This window comes from Pan troglodytes, chromosome 19 (genome assembly GCF_028858775.2).
Source record: "Pan troglodytes isolate AG18354 chromosome 19, NHGRI_mPanTro3-v2.0_pri, whole genome shotgun sequence".
Taxonomy (NCBI): Eukaryota; Metazoa; Chordata; class Mammalia; order Primates; family Hominidae; genus Pan; species Pan troglodytes.
This window is the reverse complement of record NC_072417.2, coordinates 77,753,537-77,781,088: the sequence shown is the minus strand read 5'-3', so window position 1 is coordinate 77,781,088 and position 27,552 is coordinate 77,753,537. Positions and strand designations below refer to the sequence as shown.

The window sequence follows — 27,552 nt, the reverse complement described above, 5'->3', positions numbered from 1 at the left end:
TGAGAGGCCTTCCACACCACCAGAGAGACAAATCAGAATGTTGGTGAGAAGGCAGTGATATCAATGACTGGGTAGCATCTTTTCATAAGTCAGGCATATTTCTCTCTGTAGTTTTCAACAAAATTGAAGGACTTGATCAAGTTTTAGCTGGTCATTAAAAATAATTTTTATAGGGCCAGGAGTGGTGGCTCATGCCTGTAATCCCAGCACTTTGGGAGGCTGAAGGGATGGATCGCTTGAGCTCATGAATTCGAGACCAGCCTGGGCAACATGGTGAAACTCCATCTCTACAAAAACTACAAAAATTAGCCTGGTGTGTGGTGCATACCTGTAGTCCCAACTACTTGGGAGGCTGAGGCGGGAGGATGGCTTGAGCCCAGCAGGCAGAGGTTGCAGTGAGCCGAGATGGTGCCACTGCACTCCAGCCTAGGCGATAGAGCCAGACCTTGTCTCAATTTAAAAAAAAAAAAAAAGAAAAAAAAAAGAAAAATTCCAGTGGCTCATGCCTATAATCCCAGCACTTTGGGAGGCTGAGGTGGGCAGATCACTTGAGGTCAGGAGTTCAATACCAGCCTGGCCAATGTGGTGAAACTCTGTCTCTACTAAAAATACAAAAATTAGTTGGGCATGGTGGTGTGCGCCTATAATCCCAGCTACTCGGGAGGCTGAGACATGAGAATTACTTGAACCTGGAGATGGAGGTTGCAGTGAGCTGAGATGGCACCACTGCACTCCAGCCTAGGCAACAGAGCGGGACTCCATCTCAAAAAAAAAAAAAAAAGTTATAAGAAATAGTGAAGTCAAATGCCATTTCCCAGAAAGTTTTTTAAAATTATAGATCTTGGTAATTTTTTTTGGCATCTAACTCAAAGAATTTAATGGCATTGCTGTAACAAAACTTCTTTCATTACCTGCTTATTTATGTGAATAGGTTTTCTTAGCATTTATATGTATAAAATGAAAAATGGGATTAGAATTTATGTTGTACCCTCATTCCAGCAATAAGTAATAGTCATTAATAGACACATGAAGTAATTGAAAGTAAGAAAACCCCATCCATCTCATTAAGAGATGCATTTCCACCTGGGTGTGGTGGCATATGTCTGTAATCCCAGCTACTCAGAAGGCTGAGGCAGGAGGGTTGTTAAGCCTAGGAGTTTGAGACCAGCCTGGCAACATAGCGATACCCTGTCTTGAATTAAAAAACAAACAAAAAGGAGACATGCATGTCCAATTATTCTCTTCCTTGTCTTCCTCCCCACTTTTCTATTTTTCTTAATTATTATTTTTTTAGGGACAAGGTCTCACTGTGTTGCCCAGGCTGATGTGTACTAGTGTTCACAGGTGTGAACATAACACACTGCAGCCTTAAACTCATGGGCTCAACCTATCCTCCTGCCTCAACCTCCAGAGAAGCTGGGACTACAGCTGTACACCACTGTACCTGATACCCCTCTCCCTTTTTGAGTAAGTGGTTTGTTTAATCAGAATCCGGAAGAGGTCTACACATTGTATTGGGTTGGTATGTCTCTTAATTATCTTTTAAACTATAGCTTTCTCTTTTCTGCCTCTGAATTTTCTTTTTCTTCAAATTTATTTATTATAGAAAACAGATTTATTAAATATATCAGCATCTCAAAACTCTTTATCATTTGGCCCTAGCCTTCCCATCATACCATTGTGTTCTACCACTCTGAACTCCTTGTCTTTTCTTAAATTTCATAATCTCTTGTATCTCCAAGTTTTTGACAGTGCTGTTGCCTTAGATGATGCTGTTACCCATCTTCCTCCTTCCCCACCTAGTCTTCCTGTCTAATCTACTCAGCACTTTGTTTTTTTTTTTTTTTTTTTTTTGAGACAGTCTTGCTCTTGTTATCCAGGCTGAAGTGCAGTGGTGTGATCTCGGCTCACTGCAACCTCTGCCTTCTGGGTTGAAGCAGCTCCTGCCTCAGCCTCTTGAGTAGCTGGAATTACAGGCGCCTGCCACCATGCCTGGCTAATTTTTGTGTATATGTATATTTTTGGTAGAGACAGGGTTTCACCATGAGACAGCTTCCCAAGTAGCTGGGATCACAGGCACGCCACCATGCCCAGCTAATTTTTGTTTTTTTGGTAGAGTTGGAGTTTCGCCATGTTGGCCAGGCTGGTCTCAAACTCCTGATCTCAGGTGATCCGCCCGTCTCAGCCTCCCAAAGTGCTGTGATTACAGGCGTGAGCCACCATGCCTGGCTACTCAGCATTTTTTTTTTTTTCTTTTTTTTTGAGACAGAGTCTTGCTCTTGTCACCTAGGCTGGAGTGCAGTGGTTTGATCATGGCTTACTGCAGCCTGGACCACCCAGGCTCAAGCATTCCTCCTGCCTCAGCCTCCTGAGTAGTTGGGACTATAGGTATGTGCCACCATACTTGGCTAATTTTTTTATTTTTATTTTTATTTTTAGTAGAGATGAGGTTCTGATGTGTTGCCAAGGCTGGTCTCAAACTCCTGAGCTCAATTAGATCTTCCTGCCTTAACCTCCTAAATTGTTGGGAGTACAGGCATGAGCCACCAAGCTTGGTGCTCCAGTTTTAAGACATAGCTGAGGCTGGGCGCGGTGGCTTATGCCTGAAATCCCAGCGCTTTGAAGGCTGAGGCAGGTGGATTGCCTGAGCAACGTGGTGAAACTCCATCTCTACAAAAACTACAAAAATTAGCCTGGTGTGTGGTGCGTACCTGTAGTCCCAACTACTTGGGAGGCTGAGGTGGGAGGATGGTTTGAGCCCAGCAGGCAGAGGTTGCAGTGAGCCAAGATTGTGCCACTGCACTCCAGGAGTTTGAGACCAGCCTGGGCGATATGGTGAAACCCCATCTCCACTAAAAATATAAAAATTAGCCAGGCTTGGTGGCGCGCACCTATAATCCAGCTACTTAGGAGGCTGAGGCAGGAGAATCGCCTGAACCCAGGAGGCAGAGGCTGCAGTGAGCCGAGATCACACCACTGCACTCCAGCCTGGGCCACAGATTGAGACTCAGTCTCAAAAAACAAACAAACAAAAAACGTAGCTGAAGCATCATCTCCTCTGAGAATTCTTCCCAGGCTTCCCCAGACTGAGTTAGGTGTCCCTCTCTATTGGTATCCTGATAGGAAACAAGTAACACTCTTAATTAGGTCAAAGAGTGTAATGAAGCGGGTATTTACAATGGTATGGGAAGGGTTACGGGAATCCAGCAAGGAATAGTGCAGCACCTAGGGACTAGCAATGATAGGAAGTTGCACCATATTTGGCCCAGCAAGGGCAAAGGGAGAGAGTAGTTGTGGGAGTCCAGAGAGACCCTGGTTGTTGCTTCTCATTTATTGAACCCGATTTAAAGCCGAAGAACAAAGAGCCCAGTTTATGTAGTACATGACGGCAGCCTCCTAGGGCACAGGGTAAAGGATGGAGAATAGATCTGGAGGATTAAATAGAAAACAAAACATCTAGCACACCCTTATTTATTCTCCTGTATTACTTTAGCATAATTCTCATTGTATTAATATATCGATTTAAAATTCAATTTAGGCCGGGTGCAGTGGCTCATGCCTGTAATCTCAGCACTTTGGGAGGCCAGCGCAGGTGGGTGGCTTGAACTCAGGAGTTCGAGACCAGCCTGGACAACATGGCAAAACTCCGACTCTACCAAAAAACAAAAATTAGCTGGGTATGGTGACGTGCCTGTGATCCCAGCTACTTGGGAAGCTGAGATGGGAGGGTCACTGGAGCCCAGGAAGTTGAGGCTGCAGTGAACCGTGATGGCGCCACTGTACTCCAGCCCAGGTGATAGAGCGAGAACCTATCTCAAAGTAAAAAATAAAGGGTAAAATTCAACTTAAGCCTGGATAACAGAGTGAAACTCCGTCTCTACAAAACATACAAAAAAATTAGCCAGGCGTGGTGGTGCATGCCTGTAGTCCCAGCCACCAGGGAGGCTGAGGTGGGAGGATCTCTTGAGCCTGGGAGGTCGAAGCTGCAGTGAGCCATGAGTGTGCCACTGCACTGCAACTGGGGCGACAGAGGAAGACCCTGTCTCAAAAAAAAATAAATAAATAAATAAAATTCAACTTAAAATTGGTTGGTTGATGTTTTCTCCATAGCACTGTGAACTTCTTTATAGCTATAGACTCATTCATACTAATATTTGCATACACACAGTGCTTAATAGATATGTGTTAATTAAATGAATGAAAGTTTTAAAAAGGGATGGCTGATAAACATAATTTAAAAGATCTGTCTGTCCTTCTTAGTGGTAATGTGTGATAATTCTTGGTTCAAAAGAGTAAACTTAATTTTTGCTTTGTTTGGCAGTTTTGATGCTTCTGCAATAAATGGCTCACTCATTTTTGTTTCAGGAGAGGCCAGGGATTAATTTAGGCCATAATAAATAACTACTACATTTAGTAGGATTATATAGTGCAAGGCTCTCAGTTGACTACTCAGTGGCCTGATAAGTATATTTATCCATTCTCTTTTGCTATAGAAAAATCATGATGCAGGTAAAGAATCTGTAGAGATTATAAGGCCAATTATGCTGACTTTAGGGAGGATGTACCTTGCTTTCTGTGAGTTACTATATTACATAGCTTTTCCAGATCCCTTAGATACTTGGAAGCTGGAAAATCGACCTGCATTGCTAGCCAAACAAATTCTTCTCCTCCTCCCAATTATTTACGTGAATTATCACATATTTGCTAGAAAGGGCTTATTAGAATTGCTGCATAAAAAATGACCCTAGGGCCGGGCGTGATGGCTCACGCCTGTAATCCCAGCACTTTGGGAGGCTGAGTCGGGCAGATTGCCTGAGCTCAGGAGTTTGAGACCAGCCAGTGCAACATGGTGAAACCCTGTTTCTACTAAAATACAAAAAATTAGGCAGGCGTGGCGGCATGCACCTGTAATTCCAGCTACTCGGGAGGCTGAGGCAGGAGAATTGCTTGAATCCAGGAGGTGGAGGTTGCAGTGAGCCGAGATTGTGCCATTGCATTCCAGCTGGAGTGAGACTAATAGTTTTATCATCTCATGGTTTCTGTGGGTCAGGGATTTGGCAAGGGGCTTAATTGGGTCATTTTGGCCCAGAGTCTATTGTGTGTTTATTCAGATGGTGGCTGGAACTGGAATTGCTGGGGGGTGGCTTGGCATATCTCTCACTTCAGGTCATGTCAGAGCCTCCATGTGGTCTGTCTACATGGGCTGGTTTATGGCAGCTTTACGGCAGCTACACTGCTAACGTGACTGACTCAGGGCACCAGCAGGAATTGTCCAAGGAACAAAGTGAAAGTTACATCTCCTTTTCTGACTTAGCCTAGGAGGTCCTACCTGCATTCTATTGGTTACAAAACAAGTTAGTTACAGGCTATTCTAGATTCAAGGAGAGGGAACATGAACTCCCATATCTTGATAGAAGAAGTTTCAAAGAATTTGTAGCCATTTAAAAAATTGTCACAGGTGGTGGCAGTGGCAGCAGGTGCTGCTACTTTTTGTTTTTTTGGGGGGTTGGACTATTTATTCTTTGATATATTAATCTAATAGATAAAAATTTTCAGCTTTTATAATTTATTTTATGTTCTACCTTTGAATTTCCAGGAATTTTATTCCAGAGCACTTAACAAATGGCATAAAAATTTTCAGCAGCTTCTAGAAGAGTTATGATAGCTTATTAAAGTATAAAATCCATAAATTATTTTGATAAAGGATTATAAAGGTCATAGAGAAGCAGATTGGTAAAAAAGCAGATACTATCTGAATAAAATAATTTATATGAATATGTGAATTTAATTCTTTAATTCTCTGAAATGTTTTTTTTTGGAATGATTTTTGTATTGAAAAAATATTATAATTCAGGGTTAAGAATAAAATGATGTTAGTGCTTCCCTATAGGGTCTGCATTGTTTTTCTTTTTTCTTTTTTTTTTTTTTGAGATGGAGTCTCACTCTGTTGCCAAGCTGGAGTGCTGTGGCATGATCTCGGCTTACTGCAATCTCCAACTCCCTGGTTCAGATGATTCTCCTGCCTCAGCCTTCTGAGTAGCTGGGATCACAGGCACCTGCCACCATGCCCAGCTAATTTTTGTATTTTTAGTACAGACGGGGTTTCACCATGTTGGCCAGGATGGTCTTGGTCTCCTGACCTCGTGATCTGCCTCCCTTGGCCTCCCAAAGTGCTGGGATTATAGGTGTGAGCCACTGTGCCCAGCCTCATTGTTTTTCTTTAACCCGTCTACAATCCATTCTCCACAGTATAGCTTCATGAATTAAAAAAGAAAAAAGTAAATTGGATGATTTTACTTCCTTGCTTTAACCCTCCAGTGTCTTTCCATTATACTTTGAATGAAATAGACACTATTTATCCAAGACCTTATATAATCTGCCCCTGTTGACTGGGCTTTCCTTTGCTCATTATGCTTTAGTCACGTGGATTTTCTTTTAATTTCTTGAAAAGGCCAATCTCTTCCACCTCAGAGTCTTTGTATATATTCTTTCTTTTGAAGGAATTTTCTTTCTCTTGTTTCTTCTTATTTTTCTGTGTCAGTTGTATTATCTCAAAGAGTTCCTAAGTAGTCTGTGTAAAGTAGTCTCTACTCTCATTATGCTACCTCCATAATATCCTGTTAACTTCTGAGAACTGAACACAATTTCTTTTAATATTCATTTATTTACCTGTTTACTGTCTTTTTAAAAATAAACTTTTGATTTTAGAATACTTTTAGATGTATAGAAAAACCTGTAAATCTAAAGATAAGAAAAATCTGTAAATCTAAAGATCTGTAAATCTGAAGATAGTATAGAATTCCTGTATTTCCATAACCAGTTTTCCCTATTAACTAAACTAATCTTACATTAGTATGGTATATTTGTTATAATTAATGAACCAATATTGGTACACTTTTATTAACTAAAATCCATATTTATTCCGATTAGTTTTTACCTAATGCTGCTCATTGTTTTTTAATCCCTATTAGATGGGGAGCACCCACAGGGCAGGGATTGTGTGCGTGTTTCATTTACCTAATGTGATGCCAAACAGTAACGGGTACTTGGGAAGTATTTCTTGAGTGACTACTGGAAAGAAGTCTTAGAGTTTATAGTCTGACTTAAACTTCCCCATTTTAGGTGAGAAAATTGCTTAGGGAGGCATATGTGTCTTCTCCAAGTCCCATGGGTAATTCATGGTATAGCAGGTATTAGACACCACATCTTATGATATCCAGTTGCTATTATCTCTTTGAAACTAATGAACCTTAATTTTCTTTTTTTTTTGAGTCAGAGTCTCGCTCTGTCGCCCAGACTGGAGTGCAGTGGTGCGATCTCAATTTACTGCAACCTCCGCCTCCCGGGTTCAAGTGATTCTCCTGCCTCAGCCTCCCAAGTAGCTGGGATTACAGATGTGCACCACCAGGCTTGGCTACTTTTTGTATTTTTAGTAGAGACAGGGTTTTCCCATGTTGGTCAGGCTGGTCTGGAACTCCTGACCTCAAGTGATCCACTCACCTCAGCCTCCCAAAGTGCTGGGATTACAGGTGTGACTCACCACGCCCAGCCTGAAGCTTAATTTTCAAGACCCAATCTGAGGGTCTGGGAGGGACCCTAGCAATGTGTTCACTTGGTTAATTTTTAAAAAGTTTTATTGGTATATAATATATGAATGAGAAAATTCATAAATATTATAAGTGTGTAGTTTAAGATTTTTCACAAACTGAACACACATATATAACTAGCATCCAGATCAAGAAACAGAACATTGCCAGTATGTGGTCACATATCTTTGAAGAATTTGCAAATGTAAGTTATCTAAACCACAGTCAGCTAAGATTGCTGTCTTTTTACCTGACTTCCCCTTTGTTACACTCTTCCTTATGTTGGGTGGCATTGGAATGGCTGTGGGCACTTTTGGGGTCTGGCTATGGGGAAATTGACTTGGAGAGATATTTAATTGGATTTTAGCAGGATATGTTTACATGGTTCATAGCCTGTTTGTGTATAGTCAAGGTATTACTAGCCATCCCAGTATGGGAATGGTTTCTAGGAATACTCTGTCTGTTGTGCTAACTCGTGGGGCATTGTGACATAAACGTGCATAGCTAGAGGTTGTCTAGCAATATGAATGTGTCCTATGGCATCTGGCACCCAAAGTGTGTGGTTAGTAGAGGAAAAACAAGGTTTGATGTCAAAAGCCAGTCTGGGGAAAATTCTTTAAGATTTTGTAGCTTTAATGAAAGAGACTTGTTAAGAATTTTCCCAGGTTTGACCATAGTCCTAAAAGTTGATATAACATTATTTATTGATGATGTTCCTGTGCTAAAAGAAAACTTTTCTAAGCCATCAATAACAACAGGCTGAGCGTGGTGGCTTACGCCTGTAATCCCAGCACTTTGGGAGGCTGAGGCAGGCAGATCACTTGAGGTCAGGAGTTTGAGACCAGCCTGCCCAACATGATGAAACACTGTCTCTAATAAAAATACAAAAATTGGTCAGGCGCAGTGGCTCATGCCTGTAATCCCAGCACTTTGAGAAACTGAGGTGAGTGGATCACTTGAGGTCAGGAGTTCAAGACCAGCCTGGCCACCATGGTGAAACCCCATCTCTATTAGAAATACAAAAATTAGTCGGGCTTGGTGGCACATGCCTGTAATCCTAGCTACTTGGGAGGCTGAGGTAGGAGAATCACTTGAACCCAGGAGGTGGAGGTTGCAGTGAGCCGCCGAGATCGTGCCACTGCACTCCAGCCTGGGCAACAGAGTGAGACTCTGTCAAAAAAAAAAAAAAGAAAAAAAAAAGGAAAAAAAAAAAAACTCATGGGAAAGTGTAGTACTGGTGTAAGGATTGAGATATAGATCAATGGAATAGAATAGAAAGTCCAGAAAGAAAATTATACATTTGTGGTCAGTTGATTTTTTTTTTTTTTTTTTGACTAGGGCGCCAAAACCATTCAATGGGGAAAGATTAGTCTTTTTAAAAAATGGCATTGGGACCGGGTTCTGTGGCTCACACCTGTAATCCCAGCACTTTGGAAGGCCAAGGTGGGTGGATCATTTGAAGTCAGTAGTTTGAGACCAGCACGGTCCACATGGCGAAACCCTGTCTCTACTAAAAATACAAAAATTAGCCAGGCGTAGTGGCACATGACTGTAGTCTCAGCTACTGGGGAGGCAGAGGTGGGAGAATCGCCTGAACCTGGGAGGCAGCAGTTACAGTGAGCCAAGATTGCACTATTACACTCCAGCCAGGGCAACAGAATGAGACTCCGTCTCAAGAAAATAATAATAATAATAATGTGTTGGACCAACTGGATTTCCACATGCAAAAGAATGAAGTTGAACCTCTACCTCATGCCATATATAAAAATTAACTCAAAGTGGATTAAAGACTAAATGTAACAATGCAAGCCATAAGACTCTTAGATGGATGGCTGGGTGTGGTGGCTCACACCTGTAATCCCGGCACTTTGGGAGGTCGAGACGAGTGGTTGTTTGAGGCCAGGAGTTCGGGACCAGTCTGGGCAACATGATGAAACCCCATCTCTACTAAAAATACAAAAATTAGCCAGGAATGGTGGCAGGCACCTGTAATCTCACTTACTTGGGAGGCTGAGGCAAGAGAATCACTTGAACCTGGGAGGCGGAGATTGTAGTGAGCCGAGACCGTGCCACTGCACTCCAGCCTGGGTGACAGAGCAAGACTGTGTCTCAAAAAAAAAAAAAATCTCTTAGATAGAAACACAAGACTTTGGATTGGATTCTGTCAATTTAAACAAAAATCTTATTTATTTATTTTTGTAAAGATGAGGTCTCACTCTGTTGCCCAGACTGGTCTCGAACTCCTGGGCTCAAGAGATCCTCTTGTCTCGGCCTGCCAAAGTGACAGGATTACAGGTATTAGCCACTGCACCAGCCTAGACTCTATCAAAATTAAAAACGTTTGTGTCCAAAAGGACACTAATAAGAAAGCTAAAAGATAACTCATAGAATGAGAGAAAATATTTATAAATTATACCTGATAAGGGTCTAGTATACAGAATATATAAAGAACTCTTTTTTTTTCTTTTTTTGAGGCGGAGTCTTGCTCTGTCGCCTAGGCAGGAGTGCAGCAGCATGATCTTAGCTCACTGCAACCTCCACCTCCTGGGTTCAAGTGATTCTTCTGCCTCAGCCTCCTGAGTAGCTGGGACTACAGGTGCACACCACCATGCCCAGCTAATTTTTTTTTTTTTTTTTTTTTGAGGCAGAGTCTGGCCCTGATGTCCAGGCTGAGTGCAGTGGCATGCAATCTCGTCTCACTCAACCTCCACCTCCTGGGTTCAAGCGATTCTTCTGCCTCAGCCTCCCGCGTAGCCGGGATTACAGGTGTGTGCCACCACGTCTGGCTAATGTTTATATTTTTAGTAGAGATGGAGTTTCGCCATGTTGGCCAGGCTGGTCTTGAACTCCTGATCTCGGGTGATCCACCAACCTCAGCCTCCCAAAGTGCTGGGATTACAGGTGTGAGCCACCGCACCCGGCCTTAAGGAACTCTTAAAACTCAACAATAAAAGGACAAACAATCCAGTTAAAAAATGGGCAACTAGCCAGATGTGTTGGCACATGCCTATAATCTCAGCTACTTGAGAGGCTGAGGTGGGAGGATCCCCTGAGAACAGCCTGGGCAGCATAGTGAGACCACATTTCAAAAAAAAGGGCAAAGGGTTTAAATAGACAGTTCTCCAGAGAAGATATATCAGTGGCCAAAAAGCACATGAAAAGATGCCCAATATCATGAATCATTAGGGAAATGAAAATGAAAACCACAATGGGATACTACTTCACGACCACTAGAAGGGCTATAATAATGGGAAAATAACAAATGTTAGCAAAGATGTGGAGAAATTGGAACCCTCATACATTGTTGGTGGGAATGTAAAGTAGTTCAACCACTCTGCTAAACAGTTTGTGGCAGTTTTTCAGAAAATTAAACATAGTTACTATATGACTCAGCAATTCCATTCCTAGGTACATACATAGGAGAACTGAAAACATATGTTCACACAAAATCTTGTGCATAGTAGCATTATTCATAACAGCCAAAATAGTTGGGTGGAAACAACTCAGATGTCTGTCAACTGAATGGATAAACAAAATATGGCATATCTATACAATGGAATATTATTCAGCCATAAAAGGGAATAAAGTGCTGATGATGTATGCTATAGTATGGATGAGCTTAAAAAATTAGGTTGATTGAAAGAAGCCAGACACAAAAAGCCATATTGTATAATTCCACTTGGTAAATCCATAGACAGAAGGTAGATTTTCAGGTTGCTAGGGGATGGAGGAGGGAAGATGGGGAGTGACTGCTAACAGGTAGTATGGGGGTTGTTTTGGGATGATGGAAATGTTCTGGAATTAGATATTGGTGATGGTTGTACAGCACTGTGACTATGCTAAAAATTATTGAATTACACAGTTTAACATGGTGATTTTCATGTTATGTGACTTTTATTATTTATTTATTTATTTTGAGACCTAGTCTCACTCTGTTGCCCAGGCCAGAGTGCAGTGGTGTGATCTCGGCTCACCGCAACCTCCACCTCCCTGGTTCAAGCAATTCTCGTGCCTCAGCCTCCCAAGTACCTGGGATTACAGCTGTGCACCACCACGCCCAGCTAATTTTTGTATTTTTAATTGAGATGGAATTTCACCATGTTGGCCAGGCTGGTCATGAACTTCTGGCCTCAAGCGATCCACTCACCCTGGCCTCCCAAAGTGCTGAGATTACAGGTGTGAGCCACCATGCCTGGCCTTATGTGACTTTTATCTGGAAACAAATGGGAAAAAAACTTGTCATAACAAATATTATTATTATTATTATTAGGTTATGATGTTTGTGGCTTTTGCCAGTTTGTTAAAATTTATGATTTATTTTCTCATTCTAAATTGAATATTGGCTGTCAATACCCAATTCTGTGCTCTTAAAATGGAGCCTCCAAACTCTGTAAACTCCAGGCTTCATGAAATCTGAATGCACCCAGGATATGTATTAGCATCAGATAAAAATCATTCAAGGACTGTGTCTTCTTTTTAAGCTTGAATTGAACAAATATGTTTATTTCTGCTCTGTCCCCAAGCCCCATTCACAGTGAGTAAGAGAATGAAAACAGCATAAATCTGCAAGAGCAGAAAGAACAGGAGACAGTAAATAAGTGGTATAAAAAAACTTCAGGGAAATGGAAGGTGGTTGGAGTAGATTAATTAGCTGAGAAAGTGGAATATAAAATATCTACAGAGGCGGATACCATTTCCTTGCATGATTCTAGCCAGTTCATATCACCTATCTCTAGGAAGACTCAGGAATTCAAGGTGCCAGGTATCTCTGAGGGTGCAAGCAAGATGTGAAGCTGAAAGCAGGAAATGGTTTAAAGTCAGTGGAAAGTTCTATACATGCCTCATCCTAGGCAGGCAGATGAGTGTTCTTACCCAACCTCACAAAAAGTCAAAGATTTATCTTGTGGAGAAAGCCAGACTGCCTATAGACCCAGGAATACCTGGTGCTGTGGAAGGTGGTAAAGAAATGCCCAGCTGAAAATGAGGGGATTTGCCACATCTTTAAATGGTGAAACTCCCAGCCCCCTTGTATTACTTAGCTCCAAGAATGCTAGCAGCCAGTTATTCTCTTTTTGTTTTTGTTTTTTGTTTTGAAACAGTCTCACTGTCGCCCAGGCTGGAGTGCAGTGGTGGGATCTCGGCTCACTGCAACCTCCAGCTTCTGGGTTCAAGTTATTTTTGTGCCTCAGCCTCCCAAGTAGCTGGGATTACAGGCGCGCACCACCACACCTGGCTAATTTTTGTATTTTTAGTAGAGACAGTTTCGCCATGTTGGCCATGCTGGTCTCAAGCTCCTGACCTCAGGTGATCTGCCCACCTCGGCCTCCTAAAGTGTTGGGATTACAGGCATGAGCCACCACACTCAGCCTATATAAATTTTATGTTTTTACAGTAACTTTGTATGGAGAGTATAAAACTCTTCACAACATTTTTTTGGGGGGTGGGGGGCTAATCTCTTGGTAGTTGCCTGTGTTTATAAGTTACCTCTAAAGTTTAGAATTGAAAGTTGTTTGGTGTTTTCAGCATATTATTGAAGGCTCAGAATTGTAGGGACCAGAATTTTACTGATTCTCTAATGCCTCTAATCAACTGAAGTTGTAAGATAATTCATGTTATGTGAAAAACAAACCAATGATGCTAGTTGAATCCTGGAATTTAAACTTGCAACAAAGTGAATATGACATATTTAATGGTTATTCTTACTATATTGTATTGTAAATATATGGTAAAGGGATTTATGTATTTATTTTTACCCAGCTAATAAACATTTTCACCTGGGATGGAATGATACCGGTGTGGGTATGGAGGGTTTAAGTGGAAAGGGAGTGTTCTTTCTCTGTTTTTATACTCTGCTTTCTCTTTGAAGTTGTTCTTTCCTCTATTTGATTTTGAGGGACCCTGATTGACTCCCAGTACCTGGATATAGAAGAATCTATAGGTAGAGATCTGTTTTTTTGTTTTGTTTTGTTTTTGAAACAGGGTCTTGCTTTGTCACCCAGGATGGAGTACAGTGATATGATCATGGCTCACTGCAGCCTCGGCCTCCTGGGCTCAAGCCATCCTCCCACTTCAGCCTCCCAAGTAGCTGGGACTATAGGTGCGTGCCACCACGCCTGGCTAATTTTTGTGTTTTTATAGAGACAGGGTCTCCCCAGGTTGCCCAGGCTGGCCTCGAACTTCTGGGCTCAAGCTATCTCCCTGCCTTGGCCTCCCAAAGTGCTGAGATTACAGACTTGAGCCACCACATGCAGCCTCTACCTTCTGTTATAACGATAAATACTGTGTATCCCTATTTGCAAAGTTTTAAGAAACTCTTTACCTAAGTCATCTCACTTAATCCTCAAAATAATACTCTGAAGTAGGTGAGTACAAATACTATCATATTGTCATCAGAAAACACTGATCTCAGAGAGGTTAAGTCATTTGTCCAAGGGCTCACAGCCCTTCTCTTAAGCGTGGGAAGCTGGAATTTGAAACCAGATGTGTTTTATTCCTGTCTCTAAGCTCTGTGTTACACTGTCTTCCTAAATTGTTTAGGTCCCTTGACAGAAGTCTGGAGGCCTTTGAACAGTTTTTTTCCCCAAGACTTGTCTCATTTTCCCCTTCAGCTGAAAAAAGAATATAGGAAGCATTTGTAACTTCCTTAAGACCAGGTTTTAGGTCAAATAGACTGACTATGTGTTTTGAATTAAGAGAAGTTTTTGTTTGTTTGTTTGTTTCCTGCCCATCTCTCTTTCCCACAGCTGCCCTGAGTATAAGTCAATTGGAAATGGATTTGGTTTAATAGACACACATTTCCTGGGAGGGTTGATGTTAGGAGTGTGTAGGGGCATGGTCAGTTATTAACCATGTGGTGTGGATTGCACGACACTTTGGCCAGTCTAGCTCCGGACATCTGAGCTAATGTATAAATTTGTGATTGATGTGCCAAGTCAAAATTTCTGGAGATTAAATTTAGCTTTGCTTCCACCACCCACCCCTTTTTAAAAAGAGGTGGTGGCTTATGCCTATAATCCCAGCACTTTGGGAGGTCGAGGTGGGCAGATCATTTGAGGTCAGGAGTTTGAGACCAGCCTGGTCAACATAGTGAAACCCTGTCTCTACTAAAAATACAAAAATTAGCTGGGTGTGGTAGTGAGCGATTGTAATCCCAGCTACTTGGGAGGCTGAGGCAGGAGAATTGCTTGAACCCGGGAGGCAGAGGTTGGCAGTGAGCCGAGATCGCAACATTGTACTCAGTGTGGGCGAGTGTGCCTCTGTCCCCCCCCCCCCCCCCCGCAAAAAAAGAGAGTCTTAGAATAATACTAGGGTGGTGGGTGGTTAATAGATGTTGAGAGGCAGATATGATAGCAAAGTGCAGTTTTGCTGACCCTATGTTGCTGATCCCGTCTGGTGTTTAATGAGCTAATCCATATAACGTGCATAAGCACCATGTCTGAGAAGTAGTAAATGCTCAATGCATATTAATTATTGTGTAAATATTTCTTACATCCAATAAAAAGTGTGAAAATGAGGGCAGAGGTGGAATTAGGGTCATGTCAAATTTCTGTTTTTTGTTTGTTTCATGGTGTTTTGTTTTTTGGGAGGGGGTGTTTAAGTGCATTTTATGTTCTGAGAGAGGAGATTTTAGGAGCTGGGCTGGTTTTCAAAGATGACCAGTCAAGGTGTGTACCTCACCTGTGAAGGTTAGTTAATTCTCCTCTCTGGACTCTGGAACTTTGTCCTATTGAGTACTCTTTTTATCTTCTTTCAGAATTTAAATATCCACGTGTCTCTCATCTTTAAAGTCCTTTCTTAGCCCATTTCCTTCAACCCCTGCATTTCTTCATTTTAGGTCTGACCTTTACAAAGAGTAGTCTGCTCTTGTGATGTGTATCCTTGTTTTCATCTCTCTCTCTCTCTCTCTCTCTCTCTCTCTCTCTCTCTCTCTCTCTCCCTCCCCCCCCCCGCCTCCATTCCTCCCTCCCTCTCCACCCCACCTCACCCCCATCCCTCTCTCCCTTTTTTTGACCTGAGTAGCTGGGACTACAGGCACACGCCACCACACCCGGCTAATTTGTAAATTTTTTGTAGAGATGGGGTCTTGCCATGTTGCCCAGGCTGGTCTTGCACTCCTGGACTCAAGTGATCCTCCTGCGTTGGCCTCCCAGAGTGCTGGGATTACAGCATGAGCCACTACACATGACCTTCACCTTTCATTTATGCACTAACCCAGCCTTTGCCCACTACTCTTATGAAGCTGCTCTTAGGGAGGATACTAGTGCTCTAACTGATGAAACAGACTTTTCTGACTTGACCTTACCACTGCATTTGACTAATAGTTGCTTTTCAAGGACTCCCTAGAGATAATTGAGTGCTGGTTGAAAAGTAGGGCCTTCAAGGATATGTTTTAAGTTCTCCACAATGATATAAAGGACAGCCCTTAGCTGGAGCCTTCAAGAAGTTTGTATAGGAACTTGTTCTTATCCTTATCAGTTCAGCTAATGAGAGGCAAATTCTGAGAGGCAAAATTCTTATAATTTTCTAAGGATAGTTATAAAACCTTTTTCTGCTAAATTTGTTTCAACTCTGGGTGGACTGTCATTTGTCCCCTTGCCCCCAGTAGTTGTCCCCAGTAGAGCCTTTAAATATAAGGTTTTAGGTTTCACAATATTATAGTTCTGCCTTACTGCTTACCCCTAACCTGTTGCGCCAGTTTGGGTGTGATGGCAGGAACTAATTTCTTGTGTTTTGGCCAGTTAGCTCTCTGCACACTTGCAGAGTAACAGGTTCTTTTTCTTTTGTGGCATTTAATTTGAGTAAGACCTTATATTTTTAGAAATTCCCAGTTAGCTGGTAATCTCTCAAATGAAGTGGTTTTTTACTTGATGAGGGCATGAAGACTTTTAAAAATCAGAAGCCTCTTATAAATAAATATCTTCTAGGATTTTTGCTAACCACTTAATTTGTATTAACTTTTTTTTTTTCTTTCTGAGACAGAGTCTTGCTCTGTTGCCCAGGCTGGAGTACAGTGGTGCGATCTCAGCTCACCACAACCTCCGCCTCCCAGGTTCAAGCGATTCTCCTGCCTCAGCCTCCTGAGTAGCTGGGACTACAGGCGTGCACCACCATGCCTGGCTAATTTTTGTATTTTTAGTAGAGACGGGGTTTCACTGTGTTGGCCAGGCTCGTTTCGAACTCCTGACCTTGTGATCTGCCCACCTCAACCTCCCAAAGTCCTGGGATTACAGGCGTGAGCCACTGTGCCCGGCCTCCTTTCTCAGTTCTTAAAGGATGATTACTTTTCTAGTACCTGAATTATTTATGGATTCAACATCCCCCCAGGACAGTTCTTTCCTCTACCAGTCATAGGAAGTATTGTTAGATTTTGAATGAGTTGTTTAATTTGAAGAGACATATGGTTTTTTAAAAATTTGTTTAGAGTTCTTGGACAATATTCTGTTGTAATTCCTGTAAATAATTTATTTGCCAATCCACTGACATTCTTCCCACTAATCTATTTCTGGTTTTAATCCATTAAAGGAGGCTGAAAAGGCCATTTAGCTCTGCCTCTAGGTCTATAAAAATATTGCCTAAAAGTTTCTAAAATCTTCTGATTACAAATGACTTTGCTTGCAATTTAGGATTTTGGTGTAATCTACTTTGGTAAGAAAGACTTCGGGGATGGTGTGAAGCAGATACTTTTCCTTCTACTTGTTTTATTTTAGAGACAGGGTCTCTCTCTGTTGTCCAGGGTGGAGTGCAGTGGTGTGATCACAGCTCACTGCAGCCTCAAACTTCTGGGCTCAGGCTATCCTTTTGCCTTAGCCTTCCAGGTAGCTGGGACTACAGGCAAGCGCCACCATGCCTGGCTAATTAAAAAAAATTTCTTTATAGAGACAGGGTCTCACTATGTTGTTCAAGCTGGTCTCAAACTCCTGGGCTAAAGGGATCCTCCCGCCCTGACCTACCAAAGTGCTGGGATTATAGGTGTACACACACTTTTCTTAAACTTTCTTCTGATTAGTGATACCTGATCTGCATTAGGGTTCCAACCTGTTTTTTGGAACCATCTTCGACCTTCTTAGGGAAACTAGTAGTCTGTAAGTTTGTGAGGTTCTGGTGGGCATGGGAGTATTAGATATGTAAAAGTTTTCTAAACTCAGAAAACTTTTGGTCTTTTTAGTGGGTTTAGGGATTTTGCCTGGGGCTGGAGTTTAAAAACAACAGCCTGGCTTTCTTTTGAAGGGTGGGGGTAAGTCCTTAATGGAAATTGTGGGGTTGTCTGTCCCATACTACATGGGTGCTCAGTAACAGGGGAGGAGATAGAACTGTGATATCTAAGGCAGGAAGATGTGAGGGAGCCCTGTGATGATCAATTGTGAGAGTAGTGTGAGGTCCTCATCTGAAGAGTCAGAACATTAGGATTCTAGCAGATGAGTTAAAGGCTGAGCTTTCAAGGCAGGAAGTCACGGAGAAAGAGCTGCCCTTTCTTTACCTCTTGATAGAGAATCCTTCAAGGAAGTTAATTTTGAGTTATTGAGCCATTGGTTGTCTTAGTGTAAGAGTTTAAGAATGTAGACTATTGCTTTGGGGGTTTTACCTCCTTTGGTTCTAAGGCATTGTGGGAGTGTAAGCCCTCGTTGAAATTGCAAGTTCCCCAAAGTGGCCGCGGTAATTTAGAAACTATTCTTGGTATAATTTTGCCATAGTACTTATTAGACATGTATATGAATTTGGACTATAATGAATAACATAAAAGATTCAGGAGTCCTGACAGGATTTGACTCTTTTACTTAACAGACACCCATAACAAATACCAAAAAGGAGATTTATTTCACTATTTGATAGAAAATGTATACATAGAATACTTAGTCAGTTGAGGCAGACCCAGTAGTCTAGGACCTCCAGCCTTTGAATCTGGTCCAAATGTTGAGTTTTCTGAGTATTCTCTTAGGACACAGGTGGACTAACAATGGAACATACACAGAATAGACCCACTCTTTTTGTATCACTCAAAGAAGAGACCAAATTTCCTCTCCATGTCTACCCACAAGAAACCAGAAGGCTTCAAACAAACTTGTGAGACAGTAGAACAAACTCATAAAGTCAGCGGAATCACCATCAGAAGGTGATGGAAACCAGGGCTTACTATGTTCTCAGGTGTTGGTGGCTTGTTGGCTTCATCGGATGGCTCAGTCATATGATCTGTGTGGGACTTCCAAACTGTTAAAGTACAAAGACTGTTGGAGACCAAAGATTGTGTACTGAGTGAAAAAACTTTATTGCCAAGCAGGAAGCCTAATCCAGCACAAAGTCTAAGCGCACTGTCAGGGATGGAGATCCTTTAAAGCCAAAAGATCATGAACTGTCCTTTTCCATATTAGAAAAGCCAAATTTTTGAGTGTTCTTGATTGGTTGGTGGTGATATCTGGGTTTGTTGGATGGTAAGCAGGGAACTGGCTGGAGATGGTCTATAGCATACATGTGGTATGAAATTATAACATCTAACTGCCTCTGTTTTGTATGTGATATACCTGAGTTAGGATTATGTCACCTGCTTACATCTGCATTGGCCGCAGCAGACTAGGTGGCCAGATTAGGGTTTGTCAGAGTTTAGTAGTCATTTGGATATGAGGATGTGGATATTAGGGGAGAGGTCTGTGTGTAGTTCTGTAGCTATATACTTTGAAAAGTGGTCTAATGGAGAAAACTGTCAGCTTGACTGGGTTTTAATCTGTTTCTCAACTTATCTAAAGGTGTTCTAATTATCTAACAATGTTTAACAAAGTGTCTCAAAACTTAATGGCTTAAGGCCAGATGCAGTGGCTCACGCCTGTAATCCCAGCACTTTGGGAGGCTGAGGTGGGCAGATCACTTGAGGTCAGGAGTTCGAGACCAGCCTGGCCAATAAGACGAAACCCCATCTCTACTAAAAATAACAAAAATTAGCTGGGCGTGGTGGCACATGCCTGTAATCCCAGCTACTCGGGAGGCTGAGGCAGGAGAATCACTTGAACCCGGGAGGTGGAGGTTGCAGTGAGCCAAGATTGTGTCATTGTACTCCAGCCTGGGCAACAGGAGCAAGACTCCATCTCAAAAAAAAAAAAAAAAGGAAAAAAACTTAGTGGCTTAAAACAACATTTATTTTGTTTGTGAATCTGTAATTTGTACAGGGCTTGGCAGGATCAGCTTGTCCTCACTCAGTATCAGTTGCGGTGGCTTAAAGACTGGAGCCTATCATATTTGTACATCAGCTTTAATCTAGAGGTTTTTGTTTGTTTGTTTTTTTTTAGGGGAATACGTGCACGTCCTTCATGTGATAGTTTAATGTTATTCCTAAGTGTTTTTATGTTAAATCTAGATATAGATTTTGTCTATTTTATAGTTATAATTTCATCAATTTTTTAATGACAAAGTGAGATTGTGTTCAGGTAAGTTTTGTTTTGTTTTTTTGATGGAATCTTGCTCTGTCGAGCAGGCTGGAGTACAGTGGCACAATCTCGGCTCACTGCAACCTCTGCCTCTTAGGTTCAAGCGATTCCCTTGCCTCAGCCTCCTGAGTATCTGGGACTACAGGTGCCTGCCACCACGCCTGGCTAATTTTTGTATTTTTAGTAGAGATGGGATTTTGCCATGTTGGCCAAGCTGGTCTTGAACTCCTGACCTCAAATGATCCGCCTGCCTCAGCCTCCCAAAGTGCTGGGATTACAAGTGTGAGGCACTGCGCCTGGCCCAGGTAAGTTTTTAAAACAGAATCTTCCTGCTCTATGTTAATTAGTAACTTGAATGAAATAGCCTGTGCTTCTTAAAAAATTCAAGATGAATGTGTAAAATAACTTATAAGTAAAAGTTCCAAGTATATTTGGAAAACATGGCTATATATGACCCTGCATGGACATGTATGACCCTTCATGAATATGTATAATCCTATGTTTTTTTTTGTTTTTTTTTTTTTTTTTTTGAGACCGTGTCTCACTCTGTCACCCAGCCTGGAGTGCAGTGGCGTGATCTCGGCTCACCACAACCTCCGCCTCCCAAGTTCAAGTGATTCTCATGCCTCAGCCACCCGAGTAGCTGGGATTACAGGTGCACACCACCATGTCTTGCTCATTTTTTTGTATTTTTAGTAGAGATGGGGTTTCGGTCTCGAACTCCTGACCTCAAGTGATCCGCCTGCCTCGGCTTCCCAAAGTGCTGGGATTATAGGCATAAGCCACCAGGCCCAGCCCCTATGTTGTTCTTTAATGAGGTTCTTAATGTAGAATCATTTGGAAGAGTATGTGAATGAGCTTTTGAGTTTCTGTAAACCCTTTAAAGTGTGTGTATTGTCTAAGTACATAGTTTTTCTTAAATTTTCAAAGGAGCGCTTTACCATCACCATCTCATCCCCCTAAAAGTAGAGAGCCATTATTTAAGGCAGTGGTTTTCAAAGTCTGGTGCTGAGACCAGCAGCATTGGCATCACTGGGAATTGAGTCATGGGGCCCCATATAGACCTACTGAATTAGGAACTCTGGAGTTAGGACTCAGCGGTGTATTTTAACAGGCCCTCTAGGAAGAGATAAGATACGTGCTAAAGTTTGAGAACCATGAGGACCATGACTTTAAGATGATAGAGTAGATATACACCAACCAATACCAGTTCTACATATGTGGGCTCATAATCTACACTATGTTAATTTGCTAGTGTCATAAAACAGAGATCTGTGTTGAATACAAAATTGTATATTAGAAGCATGTTCATGTGTTCTTATCTGCATAGCAATTTTTTGAACACATGTCATTTTTGTTAATATTTAAGATTAGGACTAACATTTGAAAACATTTTAACTTGTAAAATGTTAATGATTTGGGGATTTAACACATTTGCATATTTGCTTAAGTGTGCTTTTTGGCATATGACAGTGCTTTGGTAAGCACTGCAGATTCCCTTTATCTTCAGACATTTTTGGTTGCAAGTAACAGGAAAGCGACCCATTCAGACTAACTTAAGCAAAGAGAGAAATTATTGGGAGGATATAGTTTTGGCACCCAAAGGGGAAGGTATGTGGCCTGGCTTTGGAGAGACAGAATCCAGAAACTGGAAAGCCTCAGAAACTGAGATTGTTATTACCAGTGGCCCCCTAGAGTCAGGAGAACCATCTTTCTAAATGCTTATGCTTCCTTCTCTGTAGAGGCACTGGCTGTGAATGCTAGTTTCCCAAGAGAGAGGATCTGACTGGCTCATACTGGATGTGGTAGCTGCTTATTATCCAATTAGCAGTGGCCAGTGGGTCAGGATCACATACTGCAAATGTGGCCACAGATCACTTATCCTCTATGGCTCATACTCTCTATAAATGATATTTTATTGAGGCAATATTATTTTCTTTCCCCCTCCCCTCTCCTTCCCTCCCCTCCCCTGTCTTGCTCTATTGCCCAGGCTGGAGTGCAGTGGCATGAACACACAGCTCAATGCAGCCTCAACCTCCTGTGTTCAAACGATCCTCCCGCCTCAGCCTCCTGAGTGGCTGGGACTACAGGCATTTGCCACCACACCTTGCTAATTTTAAAAAGTTTTTTGTAGAGATGAGGTCTCACCACGTTGCCCAGGCTGGTCTTGAACTCCTGGGCTCAAGCAGTCCTCCAGCCTCAGCCTCTTGAGTAGCTGGGTCTACAGGCATTTGCCACCAAACCTTGCTAGTTTTTAATTTTTTTAATTTTTTTTTTTTTTTTGTAGAGGCCTGGCATGGTGGCGTGCGCCTGTAATCCCAGCTACTTGGGAGGCTGAGGCAGGAGAATGGCTGGAACCTGGGAGGCGGAGGCTGCAGTGAGCCGAGATTACACCAGTCCACTCCAGTTTGGATGACAGAGCAAGACTCCATCTCAAAAAAAAATTTTTTTTTAATAGAGATGAGGTTTCACCATGTTGCCCAGGCTGGTCTTGAACTCCTGGGCTCAAGCAGTCCTCCCGCCTCAGCCTCCCAAAGTGATGGGATTACAGGCATTGGCCACTGTGCCTGACCTAAGGCAGTATAATTTATAGCATTTTGATATCCTATTAAGGTTGAAGGAGGACTCTATTGTAGGATTATCAGACTTGCTTTTTAGTCAGTAGTGTGTCATTTGTTGTAGCTTTATTTTTGCATGTGGTAACTTTCTCTGAAAAACAAGCCATCACAAATTAGTGAATATTGTAATTATATCATAAAGTTGTTTAGTAGAACCACCCCATTATAATTTTAGCTTATTTTGCATATATATGGATAAGCTATGCAGGGAACCATGTCTTCACATTATCAAATATGTATAGACAAGACAACTTATGTTTAACTTAAGCTTTTTCCTGTCTACGTATAGATTTGTCAAGGAATATTGGTAGGGTTTAGATGCTTTTACATACATACTAACTAGGTGTTTTGAGGGTTATTATGTCCAACTTGGTATCAGTAGATTTTTGTCAGTAATTTTTCTTCTGCTGCTAATGTTGATAAGGATTTGGCATTATGCCTTTCATTTAAACTCTACATAGCAAGTTAAAAATGGTAATTTCAATGGAACTCGGAAAAGGATGATGTAAATGGCAATACGCCATTATAGAAAGAATCTAGGAAATGTGATGTATATTCCTTTGCACTGGAAATTTTACTGGGGAATACTTAACAAAACTTCTGGCTTGCAATGGAATAAAAGGGAGGAGCAGTGGAAAAAGGAAGCTTTTTGTTTACTGTAAAACAATGCAGTGAATTAGACGTAGTGGTGTTAGAACAGGAGTCTAAACATGAGAAATCTAGGCAGATTCCATTGGAATGATGAGTTATGTTATGACTCAATCTGGAGCCACCTTCTGGAGTCTCAGAGGTTCGGTGTTTATAGTAGTTATTGAATGCCTACTGTGCACTTTTTTCTAGACTCTGGGGATACAGTGGAGATCAAAGTTAAGTTCTTGATATCATGGAACTTAATGATCTAGTGAAGGTAGACCTTAGGAGCTGAAGGGTTCATTGGCTCAACTGTTTATATTTGAAAATTTTGGGTCTTTATGGATGTTTAAATTTGGTAATTCCTAGGGTTGCTTGGAGAAATGACTAATTCTGAGGCCAGGGTAGGGAACTTAAATGAGCCTAGAGCATTTTCCATCAGTAAGAAAGAGCTCTTCCTTTCCCCTCAATGATGGAAGTATGTCAAAGGAACACACGAACCAATGGAAAGAGCTCCCAATGGCCAAAGCTGGAAAAATTTGAGCAATAAAATAAAGTAGTATTGGATTATAACCCAAAGTACAAAACAAATGTTTGTGAGTCCATACTGATATAAATGATTAGATAGGGGATAGACAAATCTCCCATGCAGAATAATTCCAAACAATTTATGTAGATATCCCACTCTTAAGGAGGTATAGTATAACTCTCTAGTCCTTATGTGTGGGTTTTGTATAGTGACATCCTTCCAAAGAGTACAGTATAGAAAGGGGGAAAAAGAGGAACTTTACAGTGGAAAAACTTGACAAACACTACTTTAGCTAGGTCAAGGTTAATATCAACAGTGATAAATCATGTTGATAGTATGTACCCTTGATATGATGTTATGAGAATGGTACCTTTACCTTTGTGGTCTTCCTCCCAACAACTCATAAACCCCGTCTAATCATGAGAAGTTAGACAAATCCCAGTTGAGGAGCATTCCACAAAATACCTTACCAATATTTTCCTCAAAACCATCAAGGCCATAAATAACAAGTCTGAGAAACAATAGGAAAGCCAGAGAAACTATTACAGCCACAAGGAGCATTAGGAGACATGACTAAATGTATTACGGTGTTCTACAGTATGTAAAAAGTAAGGAAATCTGAATAAAACACCAATTTTAATTAATGTATAATATTAATGTATAATGTATAATAATGTATTGGTTCATTAATTGTGACAAATGTCCCATATTAATGTTAGATGTTCATGATAGGATAAGTGAGTGTGGATATGTGGGAACACTGTACTAACTTTGTAACTTTTCTGTAAATCTGAAACTATTCTAAAATAAAAAGTTTATTACATTTATGAATTCCCTATTAACCCAGGAATTATTTCAAAAATATATAGTTGTATAGAAGTATTTTCTTATAAATTATACTGCTTTTTATTTTTTTTTTAATTTATTATTTTTATTTTATTTATCACTTATTTTGGGGACAAGGTCTCACTCTGCCACCCAGGCTGGAGTGCAGTGGTGCAATGATGGCTCACTACAGTGCTTTTTATTATTTTTATTTTTATTTTTATTTATTTATTTATTTATTTATTTTGAGAGAGAGTCTCACTGTGTAACCCAGGCTGAGTGCAGTGGCGTGGTCTCGCTCACTGCTACCTCCGCCTCCCGGGTCCCGGTTCAAGCAATTCTCCTGCCTCAGCCTCCTGAGTAGCTGGAATTACAGGCACGTGCCACCATGCCCAGCTAATTTTTGTATTTTTAGTAGAGACGGGGTTTCACCATGTTGGCCAGGCTGGTCTTGAACTCCTGACATTGTGATCCACCCACCTCGGTCTCCCAAAGTGCTGGGATTACAGGCATGAACCACCGCGCCTGGCCTATTATTATTTTTTGAGACAGAGTCTTGCTCTGTCACCCAGGCTAGAGTGCAGTGGCATGATCTCGTCTCACAGCAACCTCTGCCCCCTGGATTCAAGCGATTCTCCTGCCTCAGCCTCCTGAGTAGCTGGGACTACAGGCACACGCCACGACGCCTGGCTAATTTTTGTATTTTTAGTAGAGACGGGATTTTGCCATGTCGGCCAGGCTGGTCTCAAACTCCTGACCTCAGGTGATCCACCCACCTCAGCCTCCCAAAGTGCTGGGATTACAGGCGTGAGCCACCACGCCCAGCCTACAGTGCTTTTTATAGTTGCAGTCTTCTTTCCTATTTGTGCTTGTGGCCTGTGTTTTCAAATGGAGCGTATTTGGAAAGCTAAATACCTTTGCACTTTGTTCTCTTAGTAGATCATCAGGTATTTGAGTGACTACAGTTTTTCAGAGTCTGGAAGAATGCAGAAGATGTGGAAGTTTACCTTTGTTTACATTGTTACAGAAACAAGGCAAATAAAATTTTAGAACATTATGGGACAATATACTTTTCTATTGTGAATGAGAGAGAAAGCTCAGTGAGATCTGTTATTAGATAAGTAGTTGGGCCTTAAGGAATGGGTAAGCAGAGTACTTATGAATAGTTAAGGAAGCCATCCTGATTTGAACATAAAGACTTGCTAGGTTAGGGGAAGCAAGGAGTGAGCTGCATGTATCCTTTACCTTTTAGTTTGCACATCCTTATAACTCGTCAGTGGTTTTCTGAGGATTTTATTTGATTCAACAAGTATTTGCATATTATGTTTAAGATATTATATAATAAACTGTAGAAGAGGTTTATAGCTTAATGAGACAGAGGTAAGACATCACATGAATAACTTTAACAAGCAAAATGAGAAAGCACTATAATAAAACAAGTAGAATCCAAGTGTTGGAGGTTCACGGGAAGGAAGAGATCAAAATCAGACTGAAAAAGGAGAGTCAGAAAAGGCTTCACAGAAGTTTGATGAATGGATAAGATTTTGAGGGCCAGTGGTTGGGGTAATAACATTTAAGGTGGGAAGAACATTATGAATAAAGGCAAAGGCAGAAAAGTCCTGGGCTTATTTGAGGGAAGAGGATGAGCTTGTCAGTCTAGGGGTTAATGAGAGAGAAAACAGGAATCATTGACACTGTTTGAGTGAAGGATTTATAGAAAAATAGGATGGAGCCTGAATTCACAATGCCTAAACTCTTTTCCTAGGTGGCAGTTAGGGGTGAGCCACAACATTCACTTACAGTTTTTCTGTGGATATTAGATAACTCACAAGCTTTAGGGGTTAAAGAAAACAATCTATGTAGAAGTTTCTTGGCACATTGTAAAATACTCTAGATGTATTATTTAAATGTGAACACTGGAAATGGAGATAAGCAGAGGTATGTGATAACCGGCTATAATCTGGCAACTGCTTTAGGTAAGTGAGGTGGTCAGGGAGAGGAAGAGAGATAAAGACATTGCTTTCTGGATGATTGGAAACATGGTGCAGTTCACAGCACTACGGAGGTCAAAAGGAAGAGCAGGTTCACTAGGGAAGCTGATGAATTCCATTTTGAAAAAATATAATTTGAAGTGCTGGTGAGGAATCTAAATGGGTGTATGCGTTCGGAGCTTGGGAAGAGAGTGAGGCTAGAGAAACAGATTGGGACTCAATTAACAGCATTTACTGAAAGCTTGCTAGGTACATAAGCTTTGCTATGAATGGAATGTGTCCCCCAATATTCCTATGTTGAAGCCTAATCCCCAATGTGATGGTATTTGAAGGTGATGCATTTGGGAGGTAATGAGGTCATGAGGGTGGAGCCTTCATGAATAGGATTAGTGCCCCTATAACAAGAGACATGGGAGAGATTATGGGGGTCATGCAAGCATATAGGGAGAAGGTGGGAGTATGCAAACCAGGAAGACGGACCTCACCAGACATTGACTCTGCTGGCACCTTGATCTTGGACTTCTCAGCCTCCATTGATTTGTGAAAAACAAATGTTTGCTGTTTAAGCCACCTAATCTATGGTATTTGTTTTGGCTAAGGCAAATGTCTTGCCAAATTATATTCTTCCTTTTTTTTTTTTGAGACAGAGTCTTGCCGTGTCACCCAGGCAGGAGTGCAGTGGCATGATCTCGGCTCACGGGAGGCTCTGCCTCCCGGGTTCAGGCGATTCTCCTGCCTCAGCCTCCTGAGTAGCTGGGACTACAGGCACATGCCACCATGCCTGGCAAATTTTTTGTATTTTTAGTAGAGACGGGGTTTCACCATGTTAGCCAGGCTGGTCTCGATCTCCTGATCTCATGATCTGCCCGCCTCGGCCTCCCAAAGTGTTAGTATTACAGGCATGAGCCACCGTGCCCGGCCATATTCTTTTTTAATGTGTTTGCAACCTGGTAGGTTAAT

The 27,552-nt window shown here is 41.5% G+C and overlaps 1 protein-coding gene across 3 annotated transcripts in view; it reads left to right on the top strand.

Annotated features, from left to right (window-relative positions):
- SMURF2 (SMAD specific E3 ubiquitin protein ligase 2) overlaps positions 1–27,552 on the top strand; it is a 120,506-nt gene that overhangs the window by 15,514 nt on the left and 77,440 nt on the right. Inside the window, exon 1 of one of the 3 annotated variants that reach the window (XM_063799187.1) lies at positions 20,287–20,304. The exons of the other annotated variants lie outside the window; for them this stretch is intronic. The gene's annotated coding sequence lies outside the window, so the exon portion shown is untranslated. Of the gene's footprint in view, positions 1–20,286; positions 20,305–27,552 lie in introns of those variants that run through there. 3 annotated transcript variants of the gene reach the window in all.